At 34.8% G+C, this 22,514-nt stretch overlaps 1 long non-coding RNA gene across 1 annotated transcript; it reads left to right on the top strand.

Moving 5' to 3' along the window:
- The first annotated feature begins 12,592 nt into the window (after positions 1 to 12,592).
- LOC309858812 lies at positions 12,593 to 18,757 on the top strand. Its single transcript, XR_014308348.1, has 3 exons — positions 12,593 to 12,644; positions 14,668 to 14,781; positions 18,574 to 18,757. It is a non-coding gene; the product is annotated as an uncharacterized lncRNA (long non-coding RNA).
- Positions 18,758 to 22,514: the final 3,757 nt, after the last annotated feature.

Here is a 22,514-nt window from a genome sequence, read left to right as displayed (position 1 = left end):
AGTACAACAAATAGAAAATAGTTACAAACATCATAGATATTAATCCAAGCACATTAATAATCCCTTAAATATGAATAGTCTAATACAACAACTAAAAAACAGAGGCTATTAGAGTGGATAAAAAACAAGACCTATTACATTTATTTACAAAAAAACACACTTTAAATATAAAGAATCAGAAATATTAAAAGTGAAGTAGTGGAGAAATATATATATTATGATGACACTAATTAAAAGAAAGATGGAGTAGCTACATTAATTTTATACAGAGCAGATTTTAGGGTAAGGAAAATTATCATGGATAAAGAGAGATATTACATATTTATAAAGGGCTCAATTCTACAAGAAGACATAAAATTCCTTAACATGTATGTACCTAACAATAGAGCATTAAAATATGAGGCAAAAGCTGATAGAACTGCAAAAAATAGGCATATCTATTATTAATAGTTGGAGACTTCAACACCCCTCTTTCAGTAATCCATAGATCAACATGAGAAAAAATCAGCAGATACAGTTGACCTGAAAAACACTATCAATCACCTTGATCTAAATGACATTTATGGAACACCCCAGTCCAAAAACAGTACAATATACATTATTCTTAAGCTCACATAGAACATTTAACCAAGACAGGACAGATTCTGGGCCATAAAATACATCTTAAATTTATGTTTTCTTTTTATTTTCATTTTCGGATTTACTGAGATATAATAGCAAATAAAAATGTATATATTTGAGGTGTATAATATGTTTTAATAAACATACATAATGTTAAACAATTACTAACAAGATAATTAAGATATTCATTACTTCATATGGTTACTAATTATTTGTGTGCTGAGAACATTCAACATCTATTCTGTTAAATTTCAAAATACAATACAATATTGTTAACTATAGGCACAATGTTATCCAGCAGACCTCTAAAACTTACTTGTCTTCCATAACTAAAACTTTACACTGAACAGCAACTCTCCATTTCCCTCTCTCCCCAGCCCCTGGCAACCACCATTCTACTCATCCTTTGCAAGAGTTCAAATTTTTTAGATTCCATGTATGAGTGAGATCATGCAGAATTTGCTTTTATGTGTCTGGCTTACTTATATTAAAATAATGAACTCCAGATTTATCCATGTTGTCACAAATGGAAATATTTCCTTATTTTTTATGGCTGAATGTTATTATATGTAATATAAAATAATATAATGTAATATATTATTATACATATATTTATATATATATATATAAATGCACATATACACAGATATACCATACGGTATTGATTACCTTTCTATATATAGTATGCTATATATAGATATGTGTTTATATATGTATGTAGATACATATATGTATGCTAGATATATATCTATATCTAGATAGATCTATCATCTAGATATATATAGGTCTATACAGATATCTAGATAAAGATATAGGTCTACCTATTTATATATATATGCATATACATATAGAGCAACACTATTTACTTCTGTTTTTAATTTTTTGAAAAACATGCATTCTGTTTTCCATAATAGCTGTACCAATTTACATTCTCACCAATAGCCTACCCTTTCTCCATATAACTTATCTGTTGTCTTTTGACAATAGCATCCTAACTGGTATGAAACTGATATTTCATTATAGTTTATATATACACTCCCCTGATGATGTTGAGTACCTTTCCATACCTCTCTTGGCCATTTGTGTGTCTTTTTTTTTTTTTTTTAAAGAAATAGTTATTCAGGTTAACTGTTTTTTTTTTTTTTTTTTATTCTGAGTTGTGTGAATTCCTTACATATTTTGCATATTAACCCCATATTTCTCCCATTCTATAGGTTGCTTTTTTAATTTGTTGTTTCTATTGCTGTACAGAAGCTTTTTAGTTTGATGTAGTTCCACTTTATTTTTGCTTCTGCTACCAATAATTTTGGTGTTATACCCAAAAGATCATTTCCCAGACAAATGTAAAAAAGACTTTCCCCATGTTTTCTTCTAGTAGTTTTATTATTTCAAGTCTTAAATTGAAGTCTTTAGTCCATTTCAAGTTGATTTTTATATATTTTGTGACTGGAATCCAATTTTATTCTCACACATGTGGATATCCAATTTTCCCAGCACCATTTACTGAAGGGACCATCCTTTCACCATTGTGTGCTTTCAGCACCCTTGTTGAAGACAAATTGTGGGCAGATGTGAGGTTTTATTCTTGTTTTCTATTCTATTCTGTTGGTCTATGTATCTCTTATTATGTCAATACCATACTGTATTGATTACAGTACCTTTCTAATTTAGTGTGAAATCAGGAATTGTGATGCCTCCAGCTTTGTTCTTATTGATCAAGATTGCTTTGGCTATTCAGGGTCTTCGATGATTTCATATAAATTTTAGAATTGTTTCCTTTTTTTTTCTGTGAAAAATGCCACTGAAACTTTTAGAGGGATTGCACAGAATCTTGTAGATTTCATTGGGTTCTGTGGGTATTTTAACAATATTAATTCTTCTAATCCATGAATGTAGGTTATCTTTTCATTTAATTGTCTTCAATTTTTTTCACTAGTGTTTTATAATTAAACTAAACAGTTCTTTAACCTTCTTGGTTGAATTTATTCCTAAGAATTTTATTGGTTTTGATGCTATTATAAATGACATTATTTCTTTGTTTTTCAGATAGTTCATTCTTAGTATACAGAAATATAATTAATTATTGTACGCTGATATTGTTACTAAAATAATTTATTAGTTCTAACAGTCTTATTGTGGAGTCTTTTGGGATTTCTATGTTTATAATCATGTTAGCTGCAAATAGACAATTTTACTCTCCCTTCCAGTTTGAATGCTTTTAAATCTTTTTCTAGTTTGACTGCTGTGGCTAGGACTTCCAGTACTATGTTGAATAAAAAAGGCAAAAATGGGCACCCTTTTCTTATTCTTGAACTTACAGAAAATCTTTCAGTTTTCACCATGAAGTATGTTAGGTGTGGGCTTGTCAAAAACGACCTTTTTTACAATAAGGTACATTCCTTCTATACCTAATTTGTTGAGAGCTTTTATCACGAAAGAATACTAAATTTTGTCAAATGCTTTTTCTGCATCTATTGAGATGGTTATATGAGTGTTATCCTGCATTCTGTTAATGTGGCCTATCACATATATTCATTGGCATATATTGAACCATCCTTACATCCCAGGAACAAGTCCCACCTGATCCTGGCTTATTATTCTTTCACTGTGTTCTTGAGTTTGGGTTTAACTGTTTTTTTGTTTGTTTGTTTTGGGGTTTTTGTGGTTTTTTTTTGAAGATTTTGCTTTTATGTTCATCAGAACTATTGGCCTGCATCATTTTTTTTTTTTCTGGCAACATGGTAAACATTGTAAAAGTACTATTGGGTTACCTTATTAATTAATTTAACCTGTATACATTGAGCAACTGCTAATGATACTTGAGTTACAATGGTGAATGAGTCATAGCATTACTCTAATACCAAAACCAGACAGATTACAAAAAGGGAATCTGCAGACCAATATCTCCTATAAACATAGATACAAAAATCATCAATGGCATTTTAACAAATCAAATCCAACATATTTAAGAAATTACATATCATAACCAGATGGGATTTATTCCAGATAGGCAAGGCTGGGTCAACATTCAAAAACCAGTTAATCCAATCTATCACATCCACAGACTAAAGAATGAAAAATCATATGATCATATCAGTTTATACAGAATAAGTATCTAACTAAATACCCATTTAGGACAAAACAAACAAACAAACAAACAAAACCTCTCAGCAAACTAAGAATGAAGAACTTCATCAACTTGATGAAGAACTTCTACAAAAGATTTATAGCTAGTATTATCGTAATGGTGAGCATTTGGATGCTTTCCCCCTATGACTGAAAATAAGGCAAGAATGCCTCCTCACCACTCTCAGCACCAACTAAAGGACTTCAGTAGTGCAATAGAACAAGAAAATTAATTAAAAGTTATACTAACTGAGAAAAAAGAAATAAAATTACTTCTATGATTAGTCCACAGATGACAAAACCGTCTATGTAAAAAATTCAAGAGAATTTAAAAACAACAACAACAACAACAATAAACCTGCTAGAGTTAATAAGTAATTATAGCAAGGTTGTTGCAGGATCCAAGTTTAATATACAAAAGTAAATCACTTTTTTATATACCATTAACTTACAAATGGAATTTGAAGTTTAAAAGCACTTTAAGATACCACCTTACACCAGTTAGAATGGCCAAAATTAACAAGATAGTAAACAGCAAGTGTTGGAGGGGATGTGGAGAAAGAGGAAATCTCTTACACTGCTGGTGGGAATGCAAGTTGGAGCAGCCACTTTGGAAAAGAGTGTGGAGATTCCTTAAAAAATTAAAAATAGAGCTTCCCTAGGACCCTACAAATGCACTACTGGGTATTTACCCCAAAGATACAGGTGTAGTGAAAAGAAGGGCCATCAGTTCCCCAATCTTCATAGCATCAATAGCCACAGTCGCCAAACTGTGGAAAGAACCAAAATGCCCTTCAGTGGACAAATGGATAAAGATATGATGGAGTATTATGCCTCCATCAGAAAGGATGAATAGCCAACTTTTGTATCAGCATGGACAGGACTGAAAGAGATTACCCTGAGTGAAATAAGTCAAGCAGAGAGAGTCAATTATCATAATGGTTTCACTTACTTGTGGAGCATAAGGAATAACAAAGAGGACATTGGGAGATGGAGCGGAGAAGTGAGATGGGGGAAACTGGAGAGAGACAAACCATGAGAGACTGTGGACTCTAAGAAACAAGCTGAGGGTTTTGGAGGGGTGGGGGTGGGGGGTTGGGTGAGCCTGGTGGTGGGTATTATGGAAGGCACGGATTGCATGGAGCACTGGGTGTGGTGCATAAACAATGAATTCTAGAACACTGAAAAGAAATAAAATGAAATGAAAAAAAAAAAAAGAAATATAAAACATGTAAAACTTGAAAATAAAATAAAATACAATACTATATATATTAGCACCAAACAAAATGAAATACTTAGGTAAAAGTCTAACAAAGAATGTGCAGGATCTTATAAAGAGAGCTATAGCGCTCTGATGAAAAATCAAAGAATATATAAGTAAATGTAGAGATAGTCCATGCTTATGAATAGGAAGATTTAGTATTATTAAGGTGTTAATTCTTTCCATCTTGATCTATAGATGCAATACAATCCAAATAAAAATACCAGCAAGTATTTGTGCATATCAACAAAGTGCTCCTAAAGTTCATATTAAGGCAAAAGAGGTAGAATAAACACAATTATGAAGAAGGAAAATAGAAGAGAAAGAAGAAATAAAGTAAAAGGAGGAAAAGAACAACAAAGTTGAAGAACTGATATTATACAACTTCAAAAATCATTATAAGGCTATAGTAGTCAAGATCCTGTGGTATTAGTGAAAGAATAGAAAAAGAAGATCAATGAAACAAAACAGAGAATAGGAAAAGACCCTCTCAAATATCATGGACTGTCTCTAACAAAGAATCAAAGATAGTGTAATGGAGAAAGAATTGTCTACTCAACAAATAGTGCTGGAATAATTGAATATCTATATACAAAGAAAAAAAAATAGATCTAGATACAGATCTTATTCCTTTTACAAAAATTAACACACAATGCATCATTGACTTAAATGCAAAATTCAAAACTATAAAACTTCTAGAATATAGGAGAAAAATCTAAATGATCTCTTGTTTGATAATGACACTTCAGTTATAGCAACAGAAGTGTCATCTATAAGAGAAAATATTATTGAGAAACATTTAATTAAAATTCCAGCTTTTGTTCAATGAAAGATACTGTTGAGAAATACTATGAAAGACAAAACACATACTGAGAGAAAATATTCACAAAGCACATCTGGTAAAGGACATATCCAAAATATACAAAGAACTTAATCGCATAGCTCAAGAAACTAGAAAAAGACCAAATTATACCTAAACATAGCAAAAGGAAAGAAATACAAAAATTAGAGCAGACATAAATGAAATAAGACTAAAAAGACAACAGAGAAATCTTTGAAAGTAATCAACTAAAGTTTGTTCTTCGAAAAGATACAGAAACACAAGTCTTTAATTAGACTCAACAAGAAAAAAATAATGAGGATACATAATTAAAATCAGAAATAAAGGAAGGGATATCACAACTGATATCACAGAAATACAAAGGATCATGAGTTGTATGCCAACAAATTACACAACCTAGAGAAAGTTCGCAAACTTCTAGAAATACATCCTACCAAGCCCAAATCATGATGAAATAGAATCTCAACTTACTGATTACTAGTAAGATTGACTCAAAAAACCTCCCAACAAATAAAAGTCCAAGACCTGCTAACTTCACTGGTAAATTGTACATTCTAACCTACAATTCTATGCTAGTTAAAAATTAATGTCAATCTTGGGATGCCTGGGTGGCTCAGTGGGTTAAAGCCTCTGCCTTAGGCTCAGGTCATGGTCCCAGAGTCCTGGGATCAAGCCCCGCATCAGGCTCTCTGCTAAGCTTCCTCTTCTCTCTCTCTGCCTGCCTCTCTGCCTGCTTGTCAGCTCTGTCTGTTAAATAAATAAATAAAATCTTTTAAAAAAAATTAATGTCAATCAGACTCTTCTAAAAAATAATAGAGGAGGTTAAAAAATAAAACAGAGTTTAAAAAGTAAAAGGGGGGCTAGGTGAGGCTGGTGGTGGATAATAGGGAGGGCACACATTGCATGGAACACTGGGCGTGGTGCATAAACAATGAGTCTTGGAACACTGAAAAAATTAAATTAAAAATAAAGAAAGAAAGAAAGAAAAAACTCTTCCAAACTCATTTATGAGCCCAGCATAACTCTAATACAAAAACAGACAAAGATGTCACAAGGGAAAAAATTACAGGCTAATATCCCTGATGAATGTAGTTACAAAAATTCCCAACAAAATATTAGCAAAACAAATTTAACAATATATTTAAAAAAAAAACATATCCCACTATCAAGTGCAATTTATTTTAAGAATATAAGGACGGTTCATCATCCGTAAATCAGTCAATGTGATACACCGCATTCACAAAATGAATGATAAAGTTCATATAATCATCTCAAAGTTCTCAGAGAAAAGAAATAATATAACCCAAATTGGAAGGCAAGAAAAACTTATTGTTTGCAGATGACATATTATTATATATAGAAAACCATAAAGACTCCACAAAACATACTAAAAAACTACTGGAATTAATAAACAAATTCAGTAAAGTTATAGGCTATAAAATCAATACACAAAAATCTGTTGTATTTCTATAAACTGATAATAAATCAGGAAGAAAAATTAAGAAAACCATCATATTAACAACTGCATCAAAAAGAACAAAATACCCAAGAACAAATATAACCAAGAAGGTGAAATGCCTGCACACTAAAAACTACTAAAAACACTAAAAACTAAAAATCATGTCTTTGGAATGCACCTAATTGAGTTGAAAACATGTCCACACAAAACCTCTATACAAATGTTTATAACAGATTTATTCATGAATGCCCTTTCATAGATAAATCGATAAACAACCAGAGTACATCCACACAACAGATTATTATTCAGCAGTAAAAAGAAATGAGCTATTAAGCCACAAAAAGAAATGAAAGAGCCTTAAAAGCATACTTCCAAGTAAAACAAGGTATTCTTAAAAGGCAGCAAGTATCTAATAGTCTAGTGAAGGACAAACGATGGAGACTATAAAAACATTAATGTCTGCCAGGGGTGAGAGGTGGAAGGAGAAAGAGGCAGGTAGAGGAGGGAGAGATGAATAAGGAAAGCACAGGGGAATCTTTAAACCACTGGAGTAGTGGTAAAACTACTCTATGTGAGACTGTATGGGTGGATACAAAGTAATGTGCATTTTTTAAAACCCACTGCACTGTAAAACACAGAGTCAGTCTTAATGTAAACCATCTTAATAGTGATGTTTCATTATTAGTTCACTAACATAATATATATACCACACTAATGCAAGATGTTAAAAGAGAAAAGTGGAAGGACAGGATGTATCTGGAATCCTGTATTCTAGTTGCTAAAATTTTCTGTAAATGTAAAAATGTTCCAAAAAAATAAAGTCTAAGAATTTAAGGATAAAATAAAGGAGAACTATATCTCCAGTATTTTTGCAATGGCTTTCACAACAGAATCTTTCTTGAGATAGTTTCTGTGTTGACAGTAGTGTTTTCCTTAACCCTTGAGGACTAAGCTCTGTAACTCCATGAAATTCCCCTCCCTGGATGTCTTTGTCTTATGCACCAAAGATTTTTGTCTCTAGTATACTGTTTACTGACCAAAAGTTGAATCATTAAATACTGGGCAGTGTTTTTGATCATTCTTGACATGGTCATAAACATAGTCTTCTTGTATGTTTTGGGTTATGGGCAAGGGTGAGAAGAGTTCAGAGAGTGTCTGCTTTACTTCTTTCTGAAGCACTCTACTTGTGACTGACGTTCCACTGCCTTTCTCCCATGAAATCTCCTTTTCAGTTGTGGAAAAGGACACATTTGTCATGAGTGAATTGACCTATTTAAAATGCATCAAACTATCAAATCTTTAAAGCCTTGTCAAGAATAGTCTTTCCTCAAGAAAAGTACTTCATGATCCAATGGTTTCACTTTGCAGAAATATTTTTTTTCCTGAATTTAAACTGAATGGACTATATACCATTTGACCTGCCTAGTCCATTCTTTGCTCGGAGAACTGATTCATATCCTTGGTTAGTTTTTGTCCACATGGACACAGCCACTTTTTCCTGAGTTCAAATTGGCATAAATTTACAATAAAAATATATTAGTTTCTTCTTTTCTGATTTTCTCTTCATAATTTCCAATTTTCCACTTCTTTATCATAAGTTATGCAAAATGATCTGCCAATTTCTCTCTCATCAAAAAATATGCTAAATATTTCTTCTTGAAATGTTAGATGGCTCAGAATGTGACAAAATCACAAGGCACTTAAAGTACAGTCCTAGGGTGTGATTTTATATGCTAATTTGATTGGCTTTATTAGGAGAGCCAGGCTTACTTTTGGCTAAACCAGATAGTCTATTTCTCTGTCTCATCCATCTTTAAGATTCATGAGAACATAAATTATGTCTATCATTTTCACCATTTTTTTTAAGATTTTATTTATTTAGTTGACAGAGAGAGCTCACAAGTAGGCAGAGAGAGAGAGAGGAGGGAAGCAGGCTCCCCACTGAGCAGAGAGCCCAATGTGGGGCTTGATCCCAGGACCCTGGGATCATGACCCGAGCTGAAAGCAGAGGCTTCAACCCACTGAGCCACCCAGGCGCCCCTATTTAAAATTTTGTCCCTAGCAACAAAATGCCTATTTATATAGATGCTCATTAAATAATTATGAAATAAATACACAAAGTAAGTAGACAAGTTAATCTAATCAAAATACAAAAGATGCTAGTAATGTGCTAAGGCACTGTACTCTATTAAAGAATCTTCTCTACCTGTTCACGTCCAATCCATCCCCAAAAAAGCATAATGAAATATTTCCTGTTGTTTAAAAAGTATCTAGAATTATATTGATTAACAAATCCTGAAGCACAAACACAAAATATCGACATTCCATATTTTATCTAACTTTATCTATTTCATGTGTGATTTCTTAATAGACCCACACTCTAACCCCCTCTATACTTGTTTGCAATCCATAAAAAGTCTGAATATAAAAGTCTGCATTTAACAACTGTTTTGAAGCTAAAATCGGGATTTATTATCCCCTCCATCAATTCGTCTACATTTACCTCATCTGCAGACATTATTCCGGCAGTCCCAGGTAGCATTTCCCAAAGGTGACACTGATTTTCACTATTGAGTCAATGCATTCTTATGATTAACATTTTGGGGGCCTTCTTGCTACAGCTTTTCACTGATGGTTAAAAATGGTCATGGACACACCAAGAGACACTCCAGCATATCCTCTGACTTTCAGGTACATTCTTCTCACCCCCATTTTTCAAGCAAAAACCATAGCAACTCTTGGTAATCAGAGTCAACTATCACCACCAATATTTGTTTTTATCCGCTAGCCAATTTGCGTGAGAAAACCAAAATGACGAGATGATAGTACTAGTTTCAAATTCAATGGCATCCTTACTCTTCCTTCTAGCAGAAGCATTCTGCTATCCTGAAGAAATAGGGAATTTAATCTAGAAGAGTCTAAACTTGTGAAAAAAGGAAAAAATCTTTGCAGGGCTTATCTTCTATCCTCTCCATGCATCTTTCTAAGGCATCAGACTACAAACTACCTCCTGCATATGAGATCAAATTAGGATGAAGTCATATATAAAGGGCCCAACGTGATGTCCTATGAATGTCTAAATGATCGCGTTCTCTTTGGATCAGTTGTCATCAAGATTAGAGCTGACATAGTTCTAAAACAAGACTGAATGTATGCTATTGTCCTTTGCACACAAATATGAACTCTTTTTAATTATCTTTATAGTTGGGCTTTGGGGAAAATATATTCACTATATCAACAACCACTGTGTTGTTCCATTCCAGAGAAAATGCATTTAGTTTGTTTAATAGAAGTTCAGTAATCCAGTGATTATAGTCTTTATATGACACCCTATCCCCTGATTAGAACTGACTGATCAAACCAAGGGAAGACTTCTGACCTAGTTGTACCAGTCAGGTTATTTTCAAGGTGATATTGTGTTTAACCTGAAAGCAACAGGACAAGTATGATAATTATATTATTGAGTCTAGAGCCAGGCTACCAGGATTTTCAATTCCATCCCCAATATTTTCTGGCTGAGTAGTGCCGTGTACATTATTTAACCTACTTCTGCTTATTTTCATCATCTATAAACTTGATTGGTAATACTCTCTACCTCAAAGAGTTGTTGAGAGAATCAAATCAGTTAATACATGTAACCCACCTAACTCAGTGTCTCACCTGTGGAAAATACTATGCACAGGTTAGTCATAACAGGTAATCTACAAATGGTACCTTTTATATGTATTGGTCCTATCAGCGTGTAGAAAGAGAATGAGGCTTTGATAAATCTTCATTTGATTAGTCTCTGCCATTGCTAGCCATATGACCCTGTCAACTTGTTTAATTTTTCTGAATATTAGGGTTTTTCTGTAAAATGCAAACAACAACAAAAAAACTATTATCTCACAGATTTTTCAAGAGGATTAAATTACTCATCATATGCAATCCCTGCTACATAACAGTTTTTCAATAAAAGCTGGTGAGTGCTCTCCTTTCTCCATCCTTCCTCCTTCCCTCTCTTCTTTTTAGTTGTTTCACCCTCAAAAGTCTTAAAAACCAAGTAAAGATTCAACTTGTGGTAAACTGTGCAAAGATAGGATCACCGACTATAACAATGCTTATTTTTTTAAATACTTTATTTATTTGACAGACAGAGATCACAAGTAGGCAGAGAGGCAGGCAGAGAGAGAAGGGGAAGCAGGCTCCCAACCGAACAGAGAGCCGGATGTGGGGCTCGATCCCAGGACCCTGAGACCATGACCTGAGCTGAAGGCAGAGGCTTTAACCCACTGAGCCACCCAGGTGCCCCCATAACAATGCTTTTAAGGGAGCTTTGGTTTTGAGTTTATCTTAGATTCCATGGTAGGAAATATAGTATAGTGAAATATTTCTTTCTTTCTTGGAAGCATGTGTGTTTTTTCAACTGGTATGTTACACTAATAAATTTTGCTACTTGCCTTACCAGGATGCTTACCAGTGGTGAATAAAGACCTGAGAGAAATAGGTAAATATTCCCCAAATTTGAGAATATTTTAGAGGTGGCAAGAATCTAGTTTTCTTGATCAAAGAGTAGATTTTCTTCTAATCCTCTGATTTAATTTAAGTCTTGTGAAGCAGAGGAGTCTTGAGTCCAATGATCTCTTACTAATGCTAAACCCCTAAGGCCCTCTGAATTTACCGATAGCTTCATGTACTATCCTCAACACAAGCATTATGGAGAAATTGTCATTATAAATTGTATCAATGCTGTGATTAAAAGCAAGCTTTATGTCCTTTGAGAGACTTAAAATACTACAACCTGGAGACATATAAAGATGTTCTAACCAATCAGCACTAATAACACCTTACATGTATATTAAATTTTATAGCTCAAGAAGGAATTTTACATGTATTATCACACATCATCTCTGTGAAGTCAGGGGCACAAGTATTATCATCCTAATTTTATAGATTAAGAAAATAAGACACAGACATGAGATGGCCGAAATTTCACAGCTTGCAAATAAAGACACAACTAGAATACAGTTTTCATTTTAGTCTAAAAAATGTTATTTCTTGTATAAATGCTATTTTCTAACAATGTAGGAAAACACACACACACCTCTCTCTTCAAATATAAAATAACTGAGTGGTGATGTTTTTTAAAGATTTATTTAGGTATTTTAGAGATAGCACACAAGCAGGAGGGACAGAAGGAGAGGGACAGCAAATCTCAAGCAGACTCTGCTCTGAGCACAGAGCCCCCATGGGGGGCTTTATCTCAGCGTCTATGACATCACAACCTGAGCTGACACCAAGAGTCGGATGCTGACTGCACCAGCCAGGTACACCAAGTGGTGATTTTAAAAACTAAGGTCAGTTACCATTGCTAGTGATGAATCCTGGACTAGGTTCATTAGTCAAATTTTTCCTTTTATCAAAGAGAGAATTCCTGCTCTATCCTCACCTGTCAAATTCTCCCTGAAATTCATGCTCCTTGCCTTACCAGTACCCTTGAAATTCTGAAACTCCCAACATGGCAACCTTCTTCGAACCTAACCTTTTCCCCTGGGAAACATCTTTATGTGTCATGATAACACCAAATTGCCCAACCCCTCTCCCATTCGCTCTGAAATAAATGTGTGACAGAAACAACCAACTCCTTTCAATCCCTCCATAGTGCCGGTCCTGCCGGAGAACAACACCTGAAAGTAGGGCTGGGAGATTTAAGGAAAAGAGAGAGAGAGAGAGACAGGGGGCTCAGGAGGACTACCCCATCTCAGGCGAGTAGCAACTTCATTTCTTCAGGTAACCACTTTTATACAGCTTCAGCACAATGCTGGTATCAATACTCAATCATATACATCAGTGAAAAATGAGTCAGGCAGGATGTTAACAGGCTATTAACCTCCAGACTTTTGTGATAATCTTAAGGTTCCAAGAATGTGTTTTTTCTCAAGACAACTCATAAGTGAATCACATAAAACTACACAAATGTTATTTTCACCCCGAATAGCCTTTCAGAGTCAAGCCATTCAAGCGTCCCCACTGGACTTGCTCCAAGTTCCTTTGGTACACAAGGGTGTCCCCAAGTGTGTCCAAATTCACTTCTTATCCAGGCTTCCAGAGCCATAACAACACAAACAGTTCCCAACACCATAGTTTTTCTTTTCCTTCATTATTTTTAAAGTACACTACAAAATCTATACTATCTTTGAAATCTATAATCTTTATGAAGAGTTATAAAAATCTATCAATAATCTATCAATAATCATTAGTCTTTGAAGGAGAGTTGGGGACTGTTTCATATTCCCTAGGTCAGCTGATGGCTGATGGTGAGAAATGGGGGTAAACAGAGTTAGCAAATAAGGAAAAAAAGAAACCAATTTGTATTGGGCATCATTAACTTTCTTTGAGAGAAATAGTAAAAATGTCGAAAGATTTTAAAGATTTTTATTTTATTTTATTTTATTTTATTTTTATTAGAGAGAGTTTGAGGGAGGGTTAGAAGGAAAGGGAGAGAGAGAATCCCAAGCAGTCTCCAGGCCCAATGTGAGCCTGCGGTGGGTGGAGATCGATCTCATGATCCTGAGATCAGACTTCAGTTGAAACCAAGAACCAGATGTTTAAACAACTGAGCCACCCAGATGCCCCAAAAATGTCAAAAGATTTTAAAATAAAGCACTGTCAGTCCTAAGAATGTCTTTAATGTATGAATGTGTGAGGTTTCTGGGTTTTTTTTTTTAAGATTTTATTTATTTATTTGACAGAGATCACAAGCAGGCAGGGCGGGGGCGGGGGGAAGCAGGCTCCCAGCAGAGCAGAGAGCCCGACTCGGGCTCGATCCCAGGACCCTGGGATCATGACCTGAGCCGAAGGCAGAGGCTCTAACCCACTGAGCCACCCAGGCGCCCCAGAATGTGTGAGTTTTAAATCAATAAAGAGAGCCATCACTCTAAAATTGGAAAAGTAAAATTTGCATTTAAATGCAAGAAGGAAAGTCCTCCTCTCTGGTATATAAGCACTTTTATAATCAGTTAAATTACTATTTATTCATTGACTTTTTTCTATCATCACTCTTCACCCCACTATTCTTTACCCTTTATAAACAGGATGTGATAGCAGCAAAGGTTTCACTGATGAAAGAAACCCAGAGAGGAAAAAAACTTGCTTATTTTTATAGCAACAGGGCTGTCTCATTAGGTTCTCATCTTTGGAATTACTATCTGTGCTAGAGAGATAGCTGGGGAAAAAGTGATGAGAGGCCACTGAGAGGAAAGACAATCATTCCAAAGGGCAAGTTAAATCACCCAGCTGTCGGTGTTTTAGATGTTGAGAACGTCATTTTAATAAATAATCCAAGCCTCACTCCAGTTTCAAAGATGTGCCTTTGTGCAGTTGCCTTGCCCCATGGCGATGTGGAAGGAGGAATCTAGCAGTAGATCAATGGGACCAGACCTAAAACCCACTGCACGTGACAAACAGATAAGGAACCTCTAGGATCCATGAAAGGTAGGGAATTCAAAGGGCAAGGAGTAATTTAGTAGTAATTTAGAATCATAGTACTTATTTTTATATCGGATTATATTTTATTATGAAATTAAATACAATGGAAATTTAAAACAATCTCAGAAAGATCAGAAATTAATTTCACATTTTTAATAAAGACTAGTAGAAATGGACAAAATAGCATGCTCAAGGCAATTTTAGAAGAAAACTCCTATGATAATGCAGAAATTGTCAGCTAGAGGATTTGACAGATCATTTTTTTTAATCTCTTCACTTTTCACCCTTTAATTTATAGATTCCAAGTCTTAGCCCCAGAAAACAGTCCTGAGTTGCTAATTAGCAATTGAGTTAGATGTCAAATGAAAGTGTCTGAATCTTAAGACACTTCTTTTCTTCTAACAAATAGTATCCATTAAATAAAATTTTGTGAGTTTATATAACAGTTATCAAAACAAACAAAATCTTAAATTTTTCAAGGAGTTGAAAGTATTCTATGGTTTACCTAGAATCAGAAGGTTAAGCACTTGAAAATTCCTTTTGACACGGAAAACATAGGCTTATTACATTCCCATTTTTTTCCTAACAAATAAAAATTGTTTTTTGGTCAATTAGAGGTTGGTAAACAACTCACTTTTTTTAAGTCTAATTGTGATGAAAAACTGAGTTTTATTTTTTTACTATAACTAGGAAATTCAAAGTCAAAATGGCAAATTCTAATAGTGTTTTATCATCCTTTTAGAAAATAGATACAGAAAATTTATTTCCTCTGAAACCTCATACACCTCTGCATGCATAAGATTTGCCAACTGGGCCATTCAGGGACTATTAGGCTCAGATTCTCATACAAATATAGGAAATATAACTCTGGCTCTTGATCAAAAACATATTCTCAATGTGCTCATGCAATAGCAAAAACTGAAAAGAAACAATCTTCCCAAGCACGAGGATTGTTATTACCTTATTTTCAATTCCACATGTCAAATGGAATCCTGGAGGGATCAGACATAATACTGGAAAGTGCATTATGAGGGGAAAAAAGCTCTCTATTAGTCTGATGATAAAACTAGGTGAACAAACGCCTCTTTTCCTTCTCTAATTTTCTAGTATGGCTTCCTGCCTGCAGGTAAAGGTGTAAATTACAAGCAAAAGAAATTGAGTATCTATGTACCTCTCTATTAGTTTATAGCTACCTAGCCAGTTTAAAATGAAATGCTCAAGTATGTTTTATCTTATTACCTCAAGTGGAAAGGGAAAAAAAAAAAAAATGAAGACTGTAAAAAAGAAAAAAAAAAAAAATGACAGGTGTAGAATTTTAAGCTACCAGGGTAGTACCATCACAATCTCAAAATATTTTCATCCAGACGAAATCTATGGATTCTTCCATAGGGAAACCTGTGGTAAATCACCTGAGTATGTCATCATATTAAAATGATTATTTAAAATAAAAGGAAAAAAATGTTCAGGTAATTGGATGAATTTTTCACTTTTCATTTGATAATTTAGTAAAATGTGGATAGAGCTGAAATCCATTGTTAAAAAAGAAATGGTTGATTAATGAGTCATGAATTAAACTCTGGAATATTTTAAGTACAAAAAAATTTAAATGCAGTATTCATTACCAAGCTACAGGCTAAGTTAGGAATTTCTAAAATTGCTTAACTTAAGTACTTGTATAAGGCCATTCCTCATTCTCTGTTTTATGAGATCAGACATTTTTAGAAATGGATCTGGTCTAGATGGATGTGTTCAATTAGAGCAAATGATTTTAACCAATAGTAATAGTAAGTAATTTTAGTTCTTGAAATTATTAGTACTTACTGATTGCAAGTTTGGGAAAAGTATGATTTTGATAAATGGGATTTTTCATGAGGTGACTTTGTTTGTTTGGTCATGTTAAAATTGAAGATTAAAAGTTATCATCAGAGGGACGCCTGGGTGGCTCAGTGGGTTAAGCCGCTGCTTTTGGCTCAGGTCATGATCCCGGGGTCCTGGGATCGAGTCCCGCATCAGGTTTCTTGCTCGGCACGAGCCTGCCTCTCTCTCTGCCTCTCTCTCTGCCTCTCTCTCCACTTCTGCCTGCCTCTCTGCCTGCTTGTGTGCTTTCTCTCTCTCTTTCTGACCAAAAAAAAGAAAAAAAAAAATTTAAAAGTTATCATCAGATAAAGAGGATCATGTATATATAATACAAATATGTGTCTGTATATAGATACACATCACACACTCAAATTCATCTACACACATACATAGATCACAGCAAATAGCTTGAGACACTGTTCAACAGGTCGAGCATTCTTTCTCATTTCAGTCAATCAGAGTCAGTTTTCCAATAGTCTCCCTGAGGGTTTTATGACCAGGACCAATTAGGCAGTATTGCTCTATTGGGTTGTTAAGGCCTGCCAACAGTTTGGTGAATTACACAGTTGTCACATCAATACATGAGTGATAGTCAGCAGAAAGACAATAACAGTAACAAAAGCATCCCAGAGAAAAGGAAGAAGCTAACTGTTCTAAAATAGTCATGGAATCATTCCAGGGAAAAATAAGCATACTCTAATTTCTGGATATTTTGCATGTGGAAGCAACTCAAGAGCACAATGGAAACTCAGTAAATGATTGACCTTCCTTCACTCCTCCCAATGGATCACTAGGATCACTTTAAGACCTTATAAATCCTAAGAACTATTTCTTTATGAAGATTATACCCAACAAAATATCAAACATCTAAATATTACCTATACCCTATATCCCAAATACAGGTAAAGAGATAGAAATCAAGCTATAGACATACACAGAGATGTTTACATCTCTGTGTAGACATGAAAAAACAACTTAAAAGTCTTTGTATAATTTTCTTAATTCGTGTTTTGCTATGCGAACTAGTGCAAGTCCTCTGAGTAGTCCATTGCAAATGCCAAGACAGGACTAAATGTGTAAGGAATTTAGTAGGAAAAATACCTATGTGAAAGAAAATGGGAGGCTGGAAAGAGGGGCACCTAGAGAAGCTGAGAGTCATCAGACCACATTTACAGTCTAAGTATGAAGGAGGGAGGAAGAGAATGTTATGTAAAAACCTCCTATACTACTGTGCAGTTTAAGAAAGTTTTGGCAAGGCTGTTTGGGAGTTCCTGACACAAAGTTAGCCATCAGAGGAGGCCCATGTCTCCCACAAACAGATCTGCTTTAGTGTCTGTCTTGCTTAGTCATTGGTTGGGAGCAGTGGCTTCAGTAAAAATAGAGATGGTTTTTTTCTGAGCATGGAAGCTAAGAACCTTGGTCAGTTACACTCCCTGTAGCAGGAAATCTACAGGATGGGTTCTCACAGCCACTACACTGTGATTCACAAGCATAATCTAGTCTCCAGAATTCTTGCACTGTTTTAAACATGAGATGTTTTCAAAGGCAAAGAAATATTAATACTTAATGTGACAGGAATTAGGTTGAAATAATGCTTGATTTGTGGATGTTTAGTAAATACTTGTTAATTTTGATTTTATTATTTTGATCTTGTAATTTTCTTAAGTAGATGCTGATTAATTCCAAAAATGACCCCAATTCGTTACCCTGCCTTGTATCTACCGCCTCTGCAATGCAATTTTGCAATACCTCCCATCAAGAAGAATAGTCTGTTTTCTCTCCTAAAACATAGATAAATTTTTCTTGTTGGTTTGTTTGTTTTTGAAGTGCTTTGGCCAATAGAATGGGACAGAAAGGATGGTGCGTCTGTTCCCAGTCTAAACCTCAAGAGACATTTGTGAGCCTCCGTGTTCTCTTTTCCTCCTTTGTGTTTGCCATTAGAACATATCTGAGCTAGCATCCTAGAAGATGAGACATTTCCAGGAGAGTCATGGCACAGATGTCCCAGCTGAAGCCCCATACATAGGAGACAGTCTAGCCAAGATCAGTAAATCCACCTAGCAGACCGACAACTGACCACAGATACATGGGAGAGCCCTTCCAAGCCCAGCACAGATCTGCAGAACCATCCAGCTGACCATTTGGCTTGCGATCAATAATAAATAATTGTTATTTTAAACTTCTAATTGGTGAGGTGATTTGTTATTGAGCAGTAGCTAGTTAATATTTTGGTTACCAAACATTATAAAGCTCATATGTCTAAAACCTTGACTGTAGTACGTAGTATATTTACTGTTACACCAACCACACAACCACACACACACACACACACATGCACACACATGCACACTCACTCACACAACATGTCTTAGGGACCAGTGAGTGGGGCTGTTATGTAAGTTCTATGCCTCGAGGGAAATTAAATGTTATTTGTAGATATGAATTCAGCCATCATGAGTAGGTTCCCTTCTAGCTACCCCATTTATCCCATCAGGTGGTGTAGTGACTTTGAAAAAGACCTGGGAGCCCTGAGTTACTACTGCCATTGGAGGATGGTCCAGAAAAATATTATGTCAGATCTTAACCCCCAAAAGTAAGTAAGTAAGTAATAAATAAATGAATAAGGAAAAGATGCCTTATATTTCACTCTAAAGACATTGAAAATCAACCATTTTTAGCTGCCTATTTGGGGCCTTTATAGTAGGTCTGGGAACCTAAACAGGTATAAAAGTAATTCATGTGCATGACCAATATTTAAAGGCAAAGGAACAAGAAAATTATTATTACATTATTACAATTTCTATTTTTATCTGGAAATACCAGGGAAGTAAAATATTTGATCTTGGCATAGTACTTGCAATCTTAATTTTTAATTTTTTTTTGTATTTCCATCCACAATAGACTCTATACTAAATGGATTATATATTTTAATAACCAAAGAATGTTGTTTATTTAGACTGACACAAGTGATAATTCTGAGAATGCATTTATATCATTTGATTTCTCAATAGCAATTTCCTTTGTTAGAGACCAACTAACCATATTATTTACAAGCTTGAAATGTCTGGAAAACATGAAGCCACACACTATCTACAGTGTTCTCTCCCATATCTATCAACATTTACACAAAGTCATTCAGATTCTGGGACTATAAACTGTTGCACAAATATAGCCTAGCCCATAGCGCCAATTTTACATTGGAAAGAGATGCACTTGGAGTTCAAGTTTTAGAAAGTACTATGGAGACACAAAATCTGAGCAAATCCTAGAGAGAAGGCCACTAAAACTCCAGCCAGTCACTTTCCCCTGTCCTCTTGCTTCAGTCATTTACACACTCACTGACAGAATGACTATCCTAAACATGGCTCATATTGTGCCATTCCCGGTTCATAATCCGTGATAAAAGTAAAAGTCCAAGTTCCCACCCAAAGCCTTCTAACATCTGCCTGCTGATTCTCTTACCAGCATTCAACCTCTGATGAATTCACCCATTAACCAGACACACACTTCATTGTTCTCCTGATTGCTGAACTTCCCTTTTTGATTATGGTAATCCCACCGAGAATTCCTCTTCAACTCTTTCTTCTTATAGAATCCTATAATTTTCCACATTCCAATTTAATGGCTTCAACTCACATAATGAAATGTTATTTGTAAACATGTCTGCTTCACCTAACATGCTATAAACTTCTTGTGATTAGAAGTCCGGTTCATTTTTGCATACTTAATAATATCTGGATTTGTGCCTAAAGGTTAAAATAATAATAGTAATAATAGTGTTATGATTATGTAGCATACATATTAAATATATATGTTACATATATTCCATTTTGCCATCTTCAGATTTCTTGTAAGATCACATGTATTTCGATAATTAAATCAATATAAATACAGTCTTCCAATATACTATCAAAAAACTGTTTCTTTCCTGCTTTTCCCCCTACTTTCCAAGATAGGTTCATATTCCCGCATAATAAACTCAGTGCAAAGGACTAGTCAAGAACACAAATCCTTCATAGAGGAAAAACTAAAAAACTGTCTAGTATCTTAGAAATGTCCATTCTCTACTATGATTACTATTTTGCTGTAAATGGAAGGAAAAGGAGGACACTCTTCTTGTGGTTCAATTCAATTCCTGTTTCCTGTACAAAAAGATTTTGCAAAGTTACAACTATTTTGTTGAAACAATCTTAAATTCATATGTATTCATATATTTTTCACATTTTTCTCCAAGAAACACTCAGAACACTTGCATTTTGAAGCTTTAGTCTAGGTCTTTGCACAGAATTAGATATTCCACTAACACAACTCAGACCCAGATGTTGACTCCAAGATACTCATCTTCACTCCTCCTCTCCTTATGGTGAGTTTTCCTTCAGGGACCTATTGCTTCTTTTCCTACTTGATGTCCTCTCTTAGGCCCATACTAGTGTGCCAGAGATACCACCTAAGAGTTTGAATAATGAAAGTGAAAGGGTCAAAAAAGTACATTTTAAATTGGAAGTTTGGGGCGCCTTTGTTGTTAAAGCGTCTGCCTTCAGTTCAGGTCATGATCCCAGGATCCTGGGTTCGAGCCCCACATCAGGCTCTCTGCTCAGCAGGGAGCCTGTATCCCCCTTTCTCTCTCTGCCTGTCTCTCTGCCTACTTGTGATCTCTGTCTGTCAAATAAATAAATAAAATCTTTTAAAAAAATGAAAATTGGAAGTTCTTTTATGCACATGTACTTCAATGAAGCTGATTTTCTTGAAAAGTGAAAGATGAGGATCTTAATCCCTTTCTTACCAGGAGGTCTTCTGGTTTTACCACCAATTTGATCACTCCCCTTTCTCAGTGACCTCAGAGTTCCACCCTGCAAAGGTTGAGGGGAGAGACAGTCTCTGTGAGGCCTAGGAGATCTCCAGTTGTGGGCTTTTCCAGCAACACAATGACATGACTAAGATCTCTTAAGTTGTGTTCCTCCAAAAGAGATTTAATGTCTCTAACTACAGAAATTTAGACAATTAATAATTTGTAAGCAGGATTCTCTAAGTTTAAAAAAAAAAAACGCAATAGATAAAAGGGGAATGTGCTTTGGTGAGTGCTGTGAAGTGTGTAAACCTGGTGATTCACAGACCTGTACCCCTGGGGATAAAAATATATGTTTATAAAAAAAAAAAAAGGGGGGGGGGAAAGGGATATGAGAGGGAAGCTAATAAAACATAACAATTAATCTCAATTTCTTAAGTTCTACCATGTGAGAAGCACTGTATTAAGCACTTCTTACACAGGTTCTCTTTTAGTCTTGACAACCACAAGCTTCTTGACTGAGAACTGAAGGATCAATGAAGGAAGAATGTCCCCCAGATCATCCAGCTGGTGAATGTCAGATTAAAGAGTGGAATTGATATCTGATTCCACAGCCTATATTGTTGGCCACCATACTCAACTGGCTCATTATAGATTCCCCTCAGCAGTGGGTTTATAATATTTAATAGAATGTAAGTAGCTCTGTAATATTTTAAAGTGAGTAAGCCTATTTCATCCAATTTATTATCATATATTATCTACATATTAATAAAGATAAACAAATCAAATGTATCTTAAGTGTCTATTTGGGATATTCTTCTGGGGCTAATTAATTATTTTCCCTCCTCTTCCTATACTGCACCACCAGGACCTGATGAGACAGCAATATTATCCTTCCACTAAAAGTAATTCCTATGTTCCAAATATTGAATCATTGTATTTTTTTAAATAACAATTTTCTGCTGTAACATTTTATAGTGGCTGCAATTGTCATATAGTCATTATGATGCTTCAGCATTCCACAGATCTCTTATGCAACCAGCATCATTTTCATTCAGTTTTTTCTTCTTTTTTTTCTCGCTCTCATTTCCTGCAT

This window comes from Mustela nivalis, assembly GCF_964662115.1.
Source record: "Mustela nivalis genome assembly, chromosome: 2".
Taxonomy (NCBI): Eukaryota; Metazoa; Chordata; class Mammalia; order Carnivora; family Mustelidae; genus Mustela; species Mustela nivalis.
This window is presented reverse-complemented; position numbering and strand designations above follow the sequence as displayed.